The sequence below is a fragment of the Mustela lutreola genome, chromosome 1 (genome assembly GCF_030435805.1).
Source record: "Mustela lutreola isolate mMusLut2 chromosome 1, mMusLut2.pri, whole genome shotgun sequence".
Taxonomy (NCBI): domain Eukaryota; kingdom Metazoa; phylum Chordata; class Mammalia; order Carnivora; family Mustelidae; genus Mustela; species Mustela lutreola.
Window position 1 is genome coordinate 246295453 of NC_081290.1, and position 19524 is coordinate 246314976.

Consider the following 19524-nt stretch of genomic DNA (forward strand, 5'->3'; position numbering starts at 1 on the left):
TGAAATCCATTTTTTCTTACCTTCTAAAATAGAAATTAGAATATAGGTAAATTTAGCTATTACTAGTAATCACTGACTCTGCACAGCTGAAAAGAAAGAAAAGGTGGCAGCACAAAAAGTAAGCTAAACGATCAGAAATAAGCCTATAGTGAAGTTTTTTCTTTCTGATCTACATATATGTTGTATCTCTCTTTGGCACTGTCCCACTGAATACCATGGACAATTAGCACAAAATATGCCAGAGAGCTATACAGCAGATTTTAGGGAGCTGTTTCATTTAGAAAGAAGTGCTTCTTCTCCAGAACTTTGTAACATTTTACTCTTTCATCCCTAACTAGAGCTCTAATTTTAGAAAGAGAAAAGTAGAAAAATAAATAGGAACGAAGTGCTGGGACACTAGAAACTTTCAATTACTTGTATTGGTATTATTATCAGCAGTAGTAGCATAATAATTGTATAGTGCTAATACAGGTCTGAGATAGACTAAATGAAATACAGTTGCACAGTTAATGTACAGCATAATCAGGACCAGGATTTAATTATGTGCTTCCCCATTCCAATTAACCCTCTATAAGGTCTCCTAAAATTTAGTATCTCTGGATCTAATTGGCACTTTGGCTGATTCACATGTGACTATTTCATTTCTTGAACTCCCAACTGTCAGTGGTCTGAAGGCAATGGAGTCCATTAATACAAGAAGCAACCCTATTTTCTAATACAACGAAGATAAGTCTAAATCATACCTGTAAGTTGTTTTCTTAAGTGCACTTTATCTTTGGAAAATAAGCAAAAAAGCTATTTAGATGTGCTTTCTCTCAGTAGTGTCATTATTTTCATGTCTTATTTCTATCACTTAAATATACAAATAAATGTAATAGTAAATATTTCCATCACTTGTTACTTTCAGTAAACAGAAAGGCAAAGCAAAAATAAAACAAAAAACTTCCCTTTCTTATTGTGTTTGGGAGCATATTTTCATCCACTTTAAATTGGATACACCCAAGTCTTAGAAATGCAAACTCCTGTGATCACGAGAGATACTGAGTTTATCTTAGTGCTTAAAGGAAAGAAGGGCATAATACATAAGTTTCTGGTTCTCATTCATTTTCTGCCCTTTTGAATTAATTAATGCTATGGAAATCCCAGGCAACTGCTATAGCATTTGTGCCTGCTTTGAGTCCAAAGGAGAAAAAATATGTAAAACATTATTTAATTAAAATTTTGAGTTTTGGGGCGCCTGGGTGGCTCAGTGGTTAAGCCGCTGCCTTCGGCTCAGGTCATGATCTCAGGGTCCTGGGATTGAGTCCCGTGTCGGGCTCTCTGCTCGGCGGGGAGCCTGCTTCCTCCTCTCTCTCTCTCTGCCTGCCTCTCTGCCTACTTGTGATTTCTCTCTGTCAAATAAATAAATAAATAAATCTTTAAAAAAAAAAAAAATAAATAAAAAAAAAAATAAAATTTTGAGTTTTTTTCTCTCCCACTTACTATTCTACTAGCTATTAGTCATTCAAACTAAAAGGACAGTTTCATATTTTCATATTTGTTGCTGTCAAATTAACTGCCTTAGTCCTTGTCAGTATCTTCAGAGATTTGTGGTATCTGGAGCCATATTGTTCTCTGGGGTCAACCCTTTGAATATGTGGCTCTCAAGTTATCTTTGGCAAACTGAAAAACTCATAGGAAGACTCTGCTTGTATTGGTATTCATTTGGCTCTTGAGGAATGCTAGTGGAGTTTTTTGTTTTGTTTTGTTTTATTGTCCTTATACATGTGGTTTTTGCATTTAGCTTGGGTAATAGGGTAATAATGAGAGTCTGAGTGAAAAATCCATTCGACTTTAACAATTTTTATTGCAATGCAGGAAAAGCAAAACTAAGAAAAATTTACTTTTCTGAAACTAAGTTGAGGATGCCACATTGGGCAACTTTTTTTTCCCTATCTGAATTGTAGTTCTAAAACATTAAATCTGATCATGACAATCTCCTGCTTAATTATCTTTGCTATTTCTTCATAATATATAGAATAAACTCCAAATTCTTTGGTATGGATATCAGATCTATTAATATCTGATTCCAAACCATCTTTCTAATCTTATCTTTTGACAGTCACATACACTTTACAACTTAAGACTTGATTTTTATTCTCTGTTGACTCTACTCTAGTCATCTGTCCCTGATTTCTTTTCCTACAGCTTACAAGCTTCTTCTCAGTTTACGGCCCTCAAATATCCTGTTCCCTCTTATTTCTCCTCTTCACCAAGTTATCTCTACTCATCTTTTAGGTCTTAGCACAAATCACTAGTCACTAATGCAGAGTTACCATCCTTGATCATATATCATGTTAGGTCTTCCTTTCCCTTCATACTATTTATTATCTTATAATTAAATATTTTTTAATATCTTCCTCTTCTTTGGACTATAAGTGCCTAGAAAAAAGGAACAGCACACATTTTAATCCACCACTGTATTCCTAGCCCATACATACTTGGCATTCAATAATAGAGGAGATTCTCTCATTATCCAAATATTCATTATCTGAATCTCCACAATTACATAGGAACTGAAAGGTGTCAAATTATGAAAGCATTCTCTAATGGACTTAACATTCATAAAATTAGTCTTTGCTCAAACATCCCTCACAAATTAACTTAGCATGTATCTTACCCATTTGGGTCAATTTCTTTGTATCTTTGATAATCTTGGTTCAGTGATTTCAAATTTGTCTACACATTGAAAATACATGAAATCTTTAAAAAATAGTGATGCCTAGGTCCCATTCTCATAGATCAATTTAACTGATTTAAGTGCAGCCTAAAGACAGGAAAACTTTTTAAAAGTGCCAATTTTTTTTAGTGAAGTTTGAGAATCAGGCTAGCTGACTGATGAATATTGCATTGTAGAATATTGTAAATGACATTCAAAATAAAAGTATGTAGTGACTGTCAAGTGAAACTGCAAGTCTTGCAAAGATGCAGGAACTGACGAGAAGAAATACAGTGCGAAGAACCACACAAATTATTGACGAATTAAGAATTTGCAGTGAGGGGGCACCTGGGTGGCTCAGTAGGTTAAGCCTCTGACTTTCGGTTTCCATGAGGGTCATGATCTCATGGGTGATGAGAAGGAGCCCCAAGCAGGGGTCCGTGCTTAATCAGTAGTCTGCTTGAGGATTCTTTCCCTCTACCCTTCCCCCCTCACACTTGCTCTCCTTTCTCTAAAATATATAAGTAAAATCTTTAAAAAAAATAATAATTCACAGTGAGACTGTATAGAAACTGAAACCAAAAATTAGCAGGAATGATAGTTGATATGGTAGATTATTCAAAGAAAATAATTTGAATATAAAAACATTAAGCAAAGTCCATAGGAAATTTTCTTTGCAAAACTTACCCTTGTTATAATACCCTTGTAATAATACCATAATATCAAAAGTAATGGTGCTATCACAATATTTGACCTGAAAAATTACTCTTAAAAAACATGCAGTCAGGGTGCCTGGGTGCCTCAGCTGGTTAAGTGACTGCCTTCAGCTCAGGTCATGATCTCCGAGTCCCCGGATCGAGTCTCGCATCGGGCTCCTCATTCCATGGGGAGTCTGCTTCTCTCTCTGACCTTCTGCCCTCTCATGCTCTTTCACTCTCTCTCTCTCAAATAAATAAATAAAATCTTAAAAAAAAAATGCAGCTAATTCCTTCTAAGAATTAATGCAGTGTTAGAATTACAAGTGAAATTCTGCCAATTATATAAACTTATGTTTATTATTTTTTGTTTTAATTTTTTAAACTGAATCAAAACAAAGTCATTCTTCCCATTATTTACCATGAAATCTTTATCTCCACCCACGTAGTATTTTAAAATACAAAAGACCTTGTATTATGGAACCTTGTAGATAAGAGAGAGTTCTACTTTTTTCCTTTCATATTTTTATACTGTTTGCTCTCTTTCCATCGTTAAAATGGTTAAGACTTCTGACACAATGTCAAATAGGGCTTTAATTATCTTGCTCTCCATCTTGAAAGAAAACATTCAATATTTCACCATTATATATGATGTTTGTTAAGTTTTAAGTTTTTCATAGATGCATTTTTCAAATCAAGGAAGTTATTTCCTATTACTAGTTTGCTGAGACTTTTTAAATTATGAATGGGCATCGTCAAATACTTTTTATATATTTATTAAAATGGTCATATTATAGGGCACCTGAGCAGTTCAATGGGTTAAAGCCTCTACCTTCGGCTCAGGTCATGATCCCAGGCTCCTGGGATCAGCCCCACATCAGGCTCTCTGCTTAGCAGGGAGCCTGCTTCCTCCTCTCTCTCTGCCTACTTGTGATCTTTGATTGTCAAATAAATAAATAAAATCTTTTTTTAAAAACGGTCATATTGTATTTCTCATTTATTCTGTTAATACGGTGAGATTTTCCTAAGTGTTAAATTAACCTTCCATTCCTGGGCTAAATCCTAAAATATACTATTTTCTTTTTATATTGATGAATTTAATTTGCTGATGTTTTATTAAAAATGTTTGCATCTATGACCATGAAAGATATAGGTCTAGAATTTTCCCTTTTTTGCTATATTTTTTAGGTTTGGTAATAGCCTCATGAAGTGGGAAAAGTTCCTTATCTTTTGAAAAATTTTATGTAAGATTGGCATTATTTCTTAAATGTTAGATGCAATTCACCAGTGAAACCATTTGGGTCTGCATTTTTCTTTATAGAAAGTTTTTTTTTTTTTTAAAGATTTGTTTATTTAATTTTAGAGAGAGAGTTGGGGGAAGGAAGGATAAGGGGTAGGGAGAGAGGAAAAGAGAGTCTTAAACAGACTCCACAGAGCACAGAGCCAGAAGCAGAGCTCCATCTCACAACCCTGAGATCACAACCTGAGCCAAAACCAAGAGTTAGATGCTCAACTAACTTCACCACCCAGGCATCCCAAGCTTTTTTTAATTAAAAAAATTCAATTTATTTTATAGATAAGTTGCTACTTAAGTTTTTGGTTTCATCTTTTTTCAGTTTTAATAAGTTGTATTTTTCAAGGAATTTACCCATTTCATGCTAAGCACTACAATTTTTAGACATATTTTTATAACATTTCTTTATTGTGTTTAATCTCTATAAATCCCGTAGCGATGATTCCTCTTCCATTCCTGATTTTGGTGGGTTGTGTCCTTTTATTTCTTGGTCCTTATCAAAAAATAACTTTTAACCTATAAATTTTTCTTGTTTTTAGCAGTGTATCATAATGTGCCTTGGTGTAATTTTCTTCGCATTTACCCTGCTTAGGGTTTACCAGACTTCTTAAATCTGTAAATTTATACCTTTCGCCAAATTTGAAAAATTTGGAACATTATTTCTTCAAGTGTTTTTTCTTAATATTGCTCTCCTTTTTTTCTGGAACTTACATATATTAGATCTTTTAATATTGTCTTACATATCCCTAACACTGTATTCATTTCATTTCCAATTTTTTCTATGTTCTTTAAGTCAGATAATTTCTATTGATTTATTTTCAATTTCACTGACTTTTACCTCTGTTATCTTTGCTGACTGGCCTATCAAGTTATTTTCATATTTCAGATATTGTATTTTTCAGTATAAAATTCCCATTTAGTTCTTTTTATAATTTTTCTCTCTCTCTCTCTGATAAAATGCCCTCTTTTTTTCACATTTTTCTGATCTGCATATTGTTGAGTAATTTTGGATTATATCTTAGCTATCAAGACCATTATGTCATAGGGACTCTGGATTCTTTTATAATGCTCTAAAGAGGGTCACTTTTGTTTGTTTTAGCAAGACGCTTACTTGCTCAGACCCAAATGACATATTCTGTCTTACTGCAATGGAAGAAGCTCAAATATCTGCCTAGTTCTTTCAGCCTCACCTGGGCTACTTAACATCTGTCACATGCATGCATGGTTTGGGGGATCAGAGACAGGGGAAAAATTTAAACACAGTATTTGGGGTTCCCTTTCTATGGCTCTTTTTTCTTTCCAGGATTACCTCCTCACTTCCCAGTAGCTATGGTTGTCCCAAAGTCTGTTCTGGTTCTCCGGGCCAGAAAAACTGCTGATTTTTCTACTGGAGTTTTATTAGCTTGACATAGATTAGGGCCTGCCCTCATGCTGGAAACCTTAAAAATGACCACCCTACCCTATAACCCTTCCTCTCTTCTTCCAAATTCCATCTCTTCTCAAAATTTAGCTTGCTTTTGGTTGCTTTCCAGTGTCTTCAGATAGTTGTTTTTTGAGTTTTGTCCAGAGTTTATAGTTGTTGCTCTCACTCGATTTTAAGTGGATTAATTAAGTGGCCTTTCCTCACTACCAAATATCCCCTGATAAAACCTTCTTGCATTGCCTTGGTACACCTGGGTGGCTCAGTCAGTTAAAAGTCTACCTTGGGCTCAGGTCATGATCCCAGGGTCCTGGGATAGAGCCCAGCATCAGGCTCCGTGATCAGTGGGGAGCATGTCTCTGCCTCTCCCCCTGCTTGTGCTCTCTTGCTGTCTCTCAAAAAAATAAATAAAAATCCTTAGGGGAAAAAAAACAAAAAACTTCTTGTATTGCCTTAAGGAAGGATTAAATTACAGCAAGCTTTTTCACTCCTCCATGCCGTTTCATATTCACGATACTTCTGCCTATGATGTCCTTAATTCTCCTAAGCCTACCTAGTAGAAATTTTCTATGCCCATTTATATATTTAAGAACACAGTCAAGTTTTGCCATCCTCCAGGTTTTAAATACCTAAAATTTCAACTGAGAATCTTTAAATTGGAACGCATCTAGATGTCTATCAGTATAATATAACATAGTATAAAATACTACATAGAAGAAAATATGGTAAAGCTATATAAGTTGACAGAAATCTAAGTTATAATATCAATGGAAAAATATGTAAAATACAATGTATGTAAGGGAGAAGTGCTACCTCACACAAAATAAAATTGCACATTTCTATATAATTGTGTATACTTGTATACAAGTATATAGAAAGAGGTGCAAAAGCATAGAAACTAGAATAAGAACTGCAATTATGTTTGGGAAGATAAATAGAATTTAGGGTGGGGAAAGATATTGAGGAAAATTTCCTTTACTTTTTCTCCCAATAATTATTCATTGAGTATTTAATAATTGCTGCTATATGTCAGGCATTATTTCATAAGAACATATTTGTGCATTACTTGTAAATTCTTAAATATTTTTAATTTTTTAAATGAAACACATTGCCTCAATAAGGAGAAACTGAAATAACAGAAAATTTCTGAGATGCTTAAAAACATGATCCTTTATCTTCTCAATGTACCAGAAGCTCAGGAGCCTTTTAAATATAAGTAAATGAATTTAGTGTTATTTTTAAATCTATTCTCCTTGTGATTAAATTCTTATTCTCCAGATCCACAACCAATGAAGAAACAAACTGATTTCTCTTTTTTCCCTTTAAAATATATTTCCATTCTCTAATGTTAATTTTTGGTGGGGGATAGCAGGTGAGGTCTAAAGTTTTTTTTTCTGGTAATTCAGCCATCAAATGGCTGCCAACAGATAAAAATACATTAATTTTCTTATTCACATACTACAGTAAGCATGACTGAGGAATCCAGAAAGGAAATCTGGCCTTATGAAGTTCATTCTTTCTTGACATAATTGAGGAATGTATATTTGTCTCTGATGCTGACTCAGCTCCTTCTCTTAGCCTTGACACATAAACAACATCTTCTTATAAGGTTTAATACTGAAACAACTTGGTACAATTCAATGTTTTAATCTTCTTTTCCAATTTCTTTTAGTAACAAGGCCTTCACTACCTCATCAAGGAAGCTCATTCCATTTTTGGACAACCATAACTGTTACAAAGTTTGTCTTCTACCATTGCTGTGACTCTGGCTCCTTGTGATCTTCCCTGCTAACTTAGGTTTGACCCTCCAGCATATACATTCTTTCCTTATGCAGCACTTTAACCATTTCAGACAGCACTTTAACCATTTGAATTCTCTTAAAACTTCTGTCCTTCAAGGGTAAACATGTCTTGTTCTTTTAACCTAAGAGAAGCTTCTGCCAACTGCCCTAGAAATAGTGAAAAATTTAATTTCTCTGCAACCAGACTATTTGTCCAATTGAAAAATACAAGTTTTGGCTTTTACCCTAATGCACCACCCAGCCTTCTTGGCTAATCATTACAAATACTCCTGGCATTGGTCTTCAAATAATAGTCCCTCCACTTGCCTGCACACATGTATATATGCAACATATACACTGTCTTCCACTATTCCTTTTCAAAACAATCTTTCAAATGGGCACCAGAATGTATCCATCCCGAGTTCATGTGACTTGGGTTTCTACCCAAGGGGCTTGTATCCTCTGCTTGGTCACATGGTTTTATTTGAACTAAATACTTAATTTACTTCAAATTATAGTATTTCATCTGATAAGCTCATATCCATTTCTCTTTATTTTTGAAGCCCTAAGATATCAGGCAAGAACTGGGACTATTAAACTTCATTCATAAACCTTAATTTGGAATAGGTTTAGCAATGTTTGTTAATTATATATATACTTAACCATCTCAGTTCCATTTTTTGGAGACTGTTAACTCCTTTGCTTCTCTAGGAAATTACACACAAAAAAAAATTGTTTAAGTCTGGAAAACCTATACAGGACATTCACCTTTTTGATCATGGTCCTTAGAAGAACCTAATTATACCCTCCAATTAAAATCTTTTTGGAGGGGTGGAGCTGGGCAAATATTCATCAAGACTGATGAATCACAGACCTGTACCCCTGAAACAAATAATATGTTATACGTTAATTTAAAAATTTTTAAAAAAATTTTGTCCAAGCTCCTGCCTGATTTCTGTCTCAGTTTTACTAGAAAGATAGTTAAGACTCTACTTCAAGTTTTATCCTAAGAATTGTACAAGATAATATGTGAAAAACTCACCTTAGAAATATAAAGTATAATAAAAAATATAAGCTACAATTTTTTGAGGTGAGGAGGTGGAGAGAGAGAGAGAGAGAAAGAATATTAAGCAGGCTTCACGCCCAGCGTGGAGCCCAGCATGAGGCCCAGTGTCTCATGAGCCTGAAATCATGACTTGAGGCAAAATCAAGAGTTGGACGCTTAACCAACTGAACCACCCAGGTCCCCCTAAGGTACAATGTTATTAATAATAATGGAACCTTCCATGACCACAAATGAAGACTTCTACAAATTCTCTCCTTTTAACACTAAGATTTTTTAATCTATTTATTTTTTTATTCTTTTTTATCTTCTCTTCCCATACTACCAACCAAAAAAAAAAACATTTCAGCATGATCTTATAGCCTCGGACTTGAATTACAAATGCCAGTGAAGATTTACATAGAGTACACTGTAAGGATATTCTGATATTTTGAAAACCCCAGCCCTTCTCTCAGACTGACTTCATTTTTTTCCCTTTTTTATAACTTTTTCTATATTCTCCTGTAAAAAAAAAAAAGACTAACAATATTATAGCAGTTATCATCTATATTAATATTTCAGCCATAATTATCCACCTTCAAACTCTTACAAGTGACCTCATGGCTTTCCTATGTGAATGTACTGGATATATTTTCTTAACTCTATGTCCTAAATTTTTCCAGATTTTTAGAGCCCATTGTAATGTTTTTACATTAAGATTATGGCCACTGGTACTGTTCTGTAAGTTTACAGGTTGAAAGCTCAGTTCTTGCATCCAGGAATGGAGATTTCCCAAAATGAGAATACAAAGTGAAAGATCTCTCTGAAAAACAAGCAACAACAATGGACAATGTCATTGTCCTACCCCTGGAAGGTAAGAAACCAAAATGTCTCTGCCACCTCCCACACCCCAATCTTTGCTAGCATTAAGTTGCATAATTTTACCTGAACGGTATGAACAAACTAAACCACAGACTCCATTTTTATGTAGGTTTCCTTCTTTATCTCAATCTCTCTTTCTTCTTTCTCATTCACTACATTCCCCCCCCCATAATAAAAACAAATATTTATTGAATGTCTGTCATATACCAGACCATGTGTGCGAAATGCTAGGGAAGACATCTGAGAACAAGATAGACCAGTCCAGAGTGAAGGACAGATATTTAACGAAACTCACACAAGTAAATACATAATTTACAATTGCAATATCTGCTGTGAAATAAATTAAGAGTGAGGAGCAAGGTCTTTGTAGGGAGACGAGATTTGAACTGGAAGCATCAGAGAAAACTTCTTTGAAAAAATGATATTTAAACAGGGACCTGAAGGATGAGCAAAAGACATTCTGATAAATAGGGGGAAGAAGTGTATTCCAGTTGAGAGGACAGCATTACGTGAAGACCTAAGAGCAGAAAAATGTGGAGGGTATAGACGAGTATAGCAGCTGAATCAGAAAGATCCACTGGGAGAAAGGCAAGGGCTGAGGATGGTAATGCAGGGGCCAGATTGTGCAGGGGCTTTGCAGATTATAAGAAGTTTTTGTTTTAATTAAAGTACAATAAGAAGGCAAGAAAAGATCTTTCTTGGAACTCAAAGAATGGTAAGTGGAGTTTTTCCTCCTGTATAATGAATATGGAGTTTAAGAAGAAGTAAAGAAAATCATGAGAATGATGAACCCCAAATTCAAAAGAGTGATTACCTCTGACAAAAAGAGAGGAAAATATAAAATTGAGAAAAAGTTCACAGTAGGCGTCCACTGTACTGGTAAGTTTTTATTTCTTATAAACACATAGATACCTTAACCTACACTTTTGCCTTTCTGTATGACTAATTTTCATAATAAAATTTTTTAAAGGAATTAATGAATGCTAAGAATTCACTGCTTCATTTCCTTCTCCTCTTCTTTCCTAGGTTCATATTAAATTTTCCAACTTTGAGAAAGACAAGCATATGGAATTAAGGAATCTCCCCTCTTACACACTTTGTTTCCTGGACTTTTATTTTCTAGACCTTTAGCATTAGATGTTAGAGGCTCTCCAATTACCTCATCTTTTATTTTAGCATACACTATAATCCTTGTAGCTTTCCAACATCCACAGAGTTACTATGAGGATTAAATGAGATAAAGGATTTAACACAGCATTTAGCACACAAGAGCTCAATAAATTTTAACTATTGTCTTTATTATTTCACGTATTGTGCTCTATATCCTCCATCCTAAATATGGGCCAGAATACTGGAACTAAGAAAAAGCTGAGTGTATATGGCTAGATGGTGCTCTGGCCTTCTGAATGCATATACTGTATATATTCACAAACACACACGCGAATATATGCACAGATTTAATATATATTTCCAATATTGAATTTATAGTTTCTTAAACATGCTTTTTCTGTGCTCTTTTAAGCATTAAACAACAAAATGTTTACCTGAGGTCTTTTTATTGCTACTAAGGAAATACCTTTTTAAAAAAAGGTTAAAATCTACATTTGATGGTACACAATTACAATTTAAGGTAAGTTCAGTAAGTTTGCTAATTTCTCCTAAGTACAACGTTACACTGAAATGATGGTTACCTAAAGCTGCAATAATATGCAGTACAGTCCATACTATGTTTAAAAGGCTCATTTTTGTAATGTCAAGTAATTCATGAAAACTCCAATCCTACAGAATTGAATATTGACATCAAAATTTCTTCTACAACAGGAGAAGCACTCTTTGATGCAAGAACATTATTAAAATCTTATCTTTTCGCTTAATTTTCTTTGTACAAATAGCACAGATCCTCTCATTTCTCTTTCCTTCTAATTCACAAATACAATAAAAGCTATCTTTAGAAAGGTCCTTAAATTAAACACCACGATGAAATGAGTGTTATGACCCAGAAAATAGGAGAATTTATGACATTTCTTGTTACCTAGAATTCTGGAAAGTATCTCTTTGAATTTTATGTGAATATTATATTTTAAATTATATTTTCATTCCTAAGAATTTATTCTTGTGAAAAAACAAGTTTGCCCCTCGATATTCTTCAGTTTGAGGTTTGGACTCACACTGTTTTAGTAATCATTCCTCCATTCCCACTTCCTTGTTTTTAATCACAAATCTAATCATGTATTTTTTTATAAATATTCAAAATTAAATATATTTATCTACTTAGGTAAATACTTTCCAGTTAACTTTTACCGATAGTCTAGGTTGGGATCTCATTAACAAACACATTTGGAACTTCTAGATTTTTTTCTGGCAACTTGTAAATTCATATTAGATTTAACTGTTTAAATATATCAACATTCTAGGCACTTTTAAAAAATGAATATAAAAGATTAATTCCAAGTTTTGTTTTACTTACCAACCTCTGCCATTCCACCTCACTGCCTGAACAATATTATCAGCTCTTCGGATACTCATTCTTGCTAAGTAAAAGGATATTTCTTCTCTAGCTGGATTAATAATCAACTTTCTAGATAGTTCATTTGTTATTCTCTTCTGGTTAACCCTTAGCATTACAGCAGTCTGCCCAACTCATGCTAATCAATTTATGAAGCAGGAAGAAAGGGGTGAAATTCAATCATGTAGATAACAAACAGAAAATAAAAACGAGGGACAATTCAGATTAGGCTCAAAAGAACAATGACCCTTACTTTCTTACACTAAAAGGTATAAATCTTTATGTTAGATACTACAAAAGCACTCAGGTCATAAACACAAGAAACAAGATACATGAAAAGAGAAATAAAAGAGGCTTATAGCATACCTGTCCAGTGCATATCAGCCTGTGTTTTTTGCTTTAATTATATGCAGATAAAGACAAATCAGCTCTGGACTAGCAGATACATTTTTCTTTTAGTAAACTTTTAGTAACTTTCAACCCCTAGCCGCTTCCCCTCTCAACAGTTGTAATACTTGGCCCCTTATCCCACAGAAAATGCCATCTCAGGCTTTACGGCAATTTTCTCAAAATGTGATTTATAAACACTTGCATCAGAATAATGTGGGTGCTTGTTAAAAATATAGACACCTGGGCCCCACCTCAGAAATCTGACGCACCCCACGTGATTCTCATGTACATTTAAAGTTTGAGAGCCACTGCTCTATGACCATTTCTGACCTCATCTAAGGAGACTTCAACACAAAGGGACTCAGAATGAAATCAATTACTCCTGCTGCTAGTTTGAACTTGACCTTTTGCTTTTATTCTAATAACTAGGATTCTACTTTGTTTTCCTGTATCTAAATACGCTGTTCCATCTAAGACCATGATTCTTACATAGTCATGGTAATCTTTCGCTCGCAGTCAACTCAGAAACTGGAATCTGTCCTTTAATTACACTTAGTGTCTATGGCTTTATGGTGGCCTAGCTGCTTAAATCTCTACCACTTGCCCCAGACTTCTCTTGTTTTGTCTGCCTTACGAAACACTTATTTTATTTCTCTCACTGCATACATGGACTTGTTGGTGTTCATTGTCCAATCTTTAAGCTAATGCATTTTGCCTACTATATTCACTTTCTTCCAAGGCCGTTCCCATCCCCTGGACTTCTACCAGTCTGCTCTTTTCCTGTTACAATGGAACAGAACCTGCTTAGTCAGGTCTAGAGCTGTGAAATGAACAATTAGCTACAAGATGAAAAGACATATGTGGCAGCCACTGGTTTCACAAATTGCTACAAAAGTTTATGTTTGTAGTCAGAATAAAGGAAAAGATAATGACTATGGGGGGACAAGGGGAAGGGTAAAATGCATGAAGGGGAGTGGGAGATAGATGTCCCCACTTAAGGAATAAATAAGTCATAGGAATAAAAGACATAGCATAAGGAATATAGTCAATGATATTGTAATAGCATTGTATGGTGACAGATGGTAGCTACATTTGTGTGGAATATAGGATAATGTGTAGAGCTGCTGAGTCACTATGTTGTATACCTGAAACTACTGTCATATTGTATGTCAATTATGCTAAAAAAAAAAAAGAAATATAATGACTTTAAAAAAACAAACCAGGGAAAGCTAAGAAGCTAAAGAAAAGTCCATGAGAACTGGAATAGTGTACTAGGTAAAGTAAAGTGAAAAAAATGTTAATTCTTATCATTTGCTTATATTTTCATGGAACCTATTAAGAAAGGTCAACAGAACAATGATTACTTAATGTGGAAAGAAGGTTTAAGTACGTAAAAGAAAAACAATACTGAACTCTGAAGACTTGGATTTCTTATGGCCTCTATAACTTCCTAGATTTGTAAAACAGATTAAGTCTCTTAATGGTTTTGTGCCTCAGTCCCTCAAGAGGCACAATAATCCACGCCTTGTGTGTCCAAGATTATTCTGATAATTAAACAAGATCATATTTATTAAAAAGCTTTGAAACTATAAATGCCTTATAAATGTAAGGGATTACTACATCTATGTAAATCACTATTTTTTAAAGATCATAATTAACACCTACCCAAAAACTACCCCAAAATATAAGGTGATAATGGTTTTGTTTTGTTTTATATTATTTTTTAAATATAAACCATATGCATTGAAAAAAATAAACAGGAGTTTGTAAAATATCTTTCCTAAGAAAATTTCAGGAAAAGGACCAATATCAGTTGGGGCAGAATAAGATAAAATTACCCCAAAATGTAAGTAAATGATCAGGTTAACCTGAGTTTGCCTAAGTCAGACACAAAGCTTAAGAGTCTTACCAGAAGGATGTTTAGATGAGGAAAGGGTTCATTTGGATGGACCCTGGTGACATTTCTTATCCAGAACCATCTCCCTAAAGCTTTTCAGTGTGACTTTGTGCAGTGAAAGCTTGTAGCATTTGTTGCAAGACATTTAGACTGTATCCAAGATAGTCTAAGATTCAGTTGAGTGCTATGATTTAATTTAACTGGATAATGTGTATGTATTAACATTCAGAAGACAGAAGTCCTTAGCACATATGCAAATTGGTTGATGAAAGTTATCCATGTGAAGAAAAAAAGGGTTGATTCTTGACTTAAAAAGTAGACATTTCGATCTTTTTAAGTTTTAATAAATGCATTCAACAAATAGTGTTGAGTACCTATTGTGTTCTAGGCAATGTTCAAGATATTGGAGAATATGATTGACTAAAACAGTCAAAAATTCTCTGCTATATATAGAGCTTATATTCCAGGAAATATAAGAGAAAGATGGCCAATAATTTTAATAGATATACAAATTATGTTAAAAGTTTATGAAGGCTATGGAAACAAATAGAATGTTATTAGGGAGATCAGGAATATTTGGAGGGTTACAGTTTTTTTTGAGGGGTGGAGAGGCAGAGTAAGATGGAGAATCTTAAATAGGCTCCATGCCTAGCATGGAGCCCAATGTAGGGCTTGATCTCACAACCTTGAGATCATGACTTGAGCCAAAATCAAGAGTTGGATGCTTAACTGACTGAGCCACCCAGGCACCCCTGGAGGGTTGCAATTTTAACATAGGGTGGTCAATCTTCATGGTATTTACTCAAATAAAACAAGAACACTAATTCAAAAAGATACATGCACCCCTATATTTATTGCAGCATTATTTACAATAGCCAAGATATGGAAGCAACACAAGTGTCCATCCATAGATAAATGAATAAAGATATGGTATATAAATACAATGGGATATTAGTTATTATAAAGAATGAAGTTTTGCCATTCTCAACAACATGGATGAATCAGAAGGTATTATGGTAAATGAAATAAGTCAGAGACAAATACCATATGTTTTCACTTACATGTGGACTCTAAAAAACAAAATAAATGAATAGACAAACAAACACAATAACAACAACAAAAGAGAAATGGACTCATAATTATACAGAACAAACTAGTGGTTGCCAAAGGGGTTGTTGGTGGCGGGAGGGAAGATGGGTGAAATAGGTAAATGGAGTTACAACTTCCAATTATAAAATAAATAAGTCCCAGGGATGAAAAATACAGCACAGAGAATATACTCAATAATACTATAATAACTTTGTATAGTGACAGATGGTAACTACACTTATTGAGGTAAGCATTTCTTAATGTATATAATGGTCAAATCACTATACTGTGCACCTGAAAATAATATTCTATAGGATGTCAACCATACTTCAATCAAAAATTAATTAATTAAATTAATTAAAATAGGGTGGTCACGGTAGATGTCATTGAGAAGATGACATCTGCTATGATTCTATGATCATAAGAGGTTTTTTCACCAATTTTAAAATTTTACCACTTTAACAATAAATGGAAGATATCCTTATTTAACTTTCATATTTGTATTTCATATTAAATTATTCTTTTACTTTTTATTAGTGGAATTTTCATATTATAACTTTGATATTATAATAGTGAAAGATAAAAATTGATACTTTACACAGACCTGTACCCCTGGGGTTAATAATACATTTTATGTTTATAAAAAATTTTTTAAATTAAAAAAAAACTTAAAATACCTCATTCATAAAAATAAAGTTCTAAAAAGGAAAAAAATTGATACTTTAATGCTAAAACAAATTATAATTTATCCATATGATGGTATATACTATGATAATTAAAAATCATGTTTTCAAGAACTACTAACATGGGAAAATACAATAAAATGATTTTTTAAATTCAAAAAATTTATCTATAGTATGATCTAGTTTTGATTGTTTTTTCACTTACTCAACTATTTTTCAAGTACCTACTAAGAGCCATGCACTGTTCTGGGCACCAGAGAGAGAGGAATAAGCAAGATAGACATATTCTTTCTTCTTATACACACACAAATAAAATACTGAAATGAAATATACCAAAATGTTACTGGGGAGTAAATTTTTTTAATTACAAAATAATAAGGTGAAATTATGGATTATTTTATTTTCTCCTCCATGTTTAAATATAATCCAAAATTTCCAAATATATTCTGTGTGATTCCAAAAAGAAACTAGAGCCTTTATATTGATCTAAATATTACGGTTCATATTTGCCTTGGGGTGTCTGCTTGGATAAAGCAAAACTTTACACATTATATTCTGTCAAACATATATTACATTTTAAAATCATATACTGATTCTTGGGTCTCATGACATTTTATAAAGTTGGGTAATATCAGGTACCTTTCTACAGATTCAAAAACTAAAAAATAGGACAGGTAACTAATTATAATTATAATAATGTATAAGAACGTGTGTCACACAGTGCCTAGATCAAGAAATGCTCCAGATTCTGAATGCTATGCTAGTACCTTAAAGTACATCTCTCTCCAGTTATGCTGTGGTTTTGTGTGGGGCTTTTCATAAAAAAAAAAAAAAAAAAGTTTCATTTGTTTAAAATGAAACTTTAATAGTTATAAAAATCTGATCTGAATCCCAGCCCCACCACCACCACCAGATGTTAGCTTTATTCTATCTCCCCACAGCCACTAAAACCACCAGTAAGCATGTAAGGCATGTTCCTATAATGTTTCTTCATTCTCCCTTTGATTTCAGGTTTTTATATGTATTTATTATTAAAGATTTAATTTATTTGAGACAGAGAGATTGAGGGAGAGAGAAGCATAGCAGCAAGGACGGTGGGGAGAGGGAGAAGCAGACTCTCCACCGAGCAGGGAACCTGATGCAGGACTCCATCCCAGGACCCTGGGATGATGACTTGACCCTACGACAGATACTTAACTGACTGAGCCACACAGGCACCCCAGCATAGTGAATGGCATTTATTTGTCTATATCTAACTTGTTGAGTTTTCTTGGGGAAGTCATTTCAACTTTCTGGTCTCTTCTTATTTTTCAAATATAAGAGTTGGACTAGATAAAAGTCCTTCAAATCCAGAGTTTCATGTTATTATTATCTCAAGTCTACAATAAATTAAAAGAACACAGCTTCTCAAAAACAAACAAAGACAAAAAGAAAGGCAATAATAAGATAGTTGGCTAGAAAAAGTAAGAAAACAAAGATCTGGGATTAAAAGAAATTTTGAAAATCTCCCCAATCTCCTGGACCAAGTCCAGTTTCAATTACACAGGGGTTGTTTGAGGACAATAGAGAGCAAGAAATATGAAGGTTAGAAAGATAGTGTTCCTATACTTTCTCAGTATCTAAACACACACACACACACACACACACACGCAAAACCACAACCACAACCAAATATTTTAATATTGATACGGAAGGAAAACAGAAGCCATTCATTCTGCTGAAATAAAACTATTTCAAACCCAAAGAGGGTGATTTGGCTTTGAGGATTTTTATAAAATTATACTGTATTTAATCCTTTCCTATCACCTCCTCTGCAATACAAAACCCCAATAGCTCTTAAAATGGTAGCATTTTCTTATGAACAGAAAGAAAAATTTGTGTTGCTATTGCAGCAACATCTAAACAGTTTCCTGTAAACTTTCTGTGATGGAAGTCATAGAATTTATGATAAAATCCTGTAGAGTGGTGAAACAAATTTCTTTCATATTTATCATTCATTTTATTCAGTGTGCATTTGAAGGAAAACCTTTTAAGAACACCAATAATGTGAGAAAGCTACAACAACTAAATTTATTGTTAAGTATCACATCACTGGTCCTCCTGGGAGTTGAGGAAGACAGCTTAAATCACATTTCCTAACACATTGGAGAGCTTCCCAGAGATGTGATGGCCCACAGAGGCAAACCATCCAAAGCACACAGGATTCTCAGAGATGGTGACAAAGAAATATCACTTTGTTTAATAAAAGCAAATTGAAGTTACCCTTTCATTTTTTTAAGCAAAGTACAAACTCTCTCTTACCCCATTTTTCTCCTTTCCTTGCCCTGCCCCCTCCTGTTTCACCTGACTAAACTGTAGGTATTTGTTCCATCACCTGACTCAGGGGCTGGCTAGAAATATTAGAAAAAAACAATCTACCATTGTTACATGAGACAACAACCTTTCATGTCCTTGAAGCTCACCATGACCTTTCATCTTTCCTATCCCCAGTGGTCTCTCCTAACAACTAAAACTACACTCAGTTGGGCTGAATTCCAGATTGTCATAAAAAGAACCCTGTCCTTTCAAAACAAAACCAATTTTTACACCAAGGTGGGGGAGAAACACAAGTCCATTGTTCCCTCACAGATGGAAGTTGGAGTTACTAAGGCAACTGCTCTAATCCTCCTTTTTACCACCTTTTTCACATCACTGGCCTATCAAGTATGCTACCTTTTAACTCATAAGCTCAAAAGCTGGTAGTCTAACTGGCTGCCCTAATTAGCTACGATTTTCACACTACAGACAACATGATGAGCTAATCGAAATTTGCAAAATAATGACGTACCTCCAGCAAATATTCCTCCTCCTGAGGCCCAGTCTTAGAATAACAATAATGAGACCATTATTAGAGAAGGGCATTAAAATGCTGCACTGCTGCTAAACAGAGAACTTAATTGTTCTGGTCTTGTCCATTGAATCAACAACCTATTGTTGTGGACTTGAAAAATAAAGGACTGGAGAATGGGTGCCATGATGATTGGTCTGTGCGGCCATACCGGCACTCTGTAGAATTGTTTTCTTTTGAAACTCTTGATGGACTAGTAGTTTTGTTTAAAAGTAACATAAAAGGCGATTGTCTGGATAAAAAGTCCTATTTATTGAAAT

The 19524-nt window shown here is 34.1% G+C and overlaps 1 protein-coding gene across 19 annotated transcripts in view; it reads right to left on the reverse strand.

Moving 5' to 3' along the window:
* SOX6 (SRY-box transcription factor 6) overlaps positions 1–19524 on the reverse strand; it is a 621788-nt gene that overhangs the window by 415714 nt on the left and 186550 nt on the right. The window contains exon 1 of one of the 19 annotated variants that reach the window (XM_059137123.1): positions 12280–12385. The exons of the other annotated variants lie outside the window; for them this stretch is intronic. The gene's annotated coding sequence lies outside the window, so the exon portion shown is untranslated. Of the gene's footprint in view, positions 1–12279; positions 12386–19524 lie in introns of those variants that run through there. 19 annotated transcript variants of the gene reach the window in all.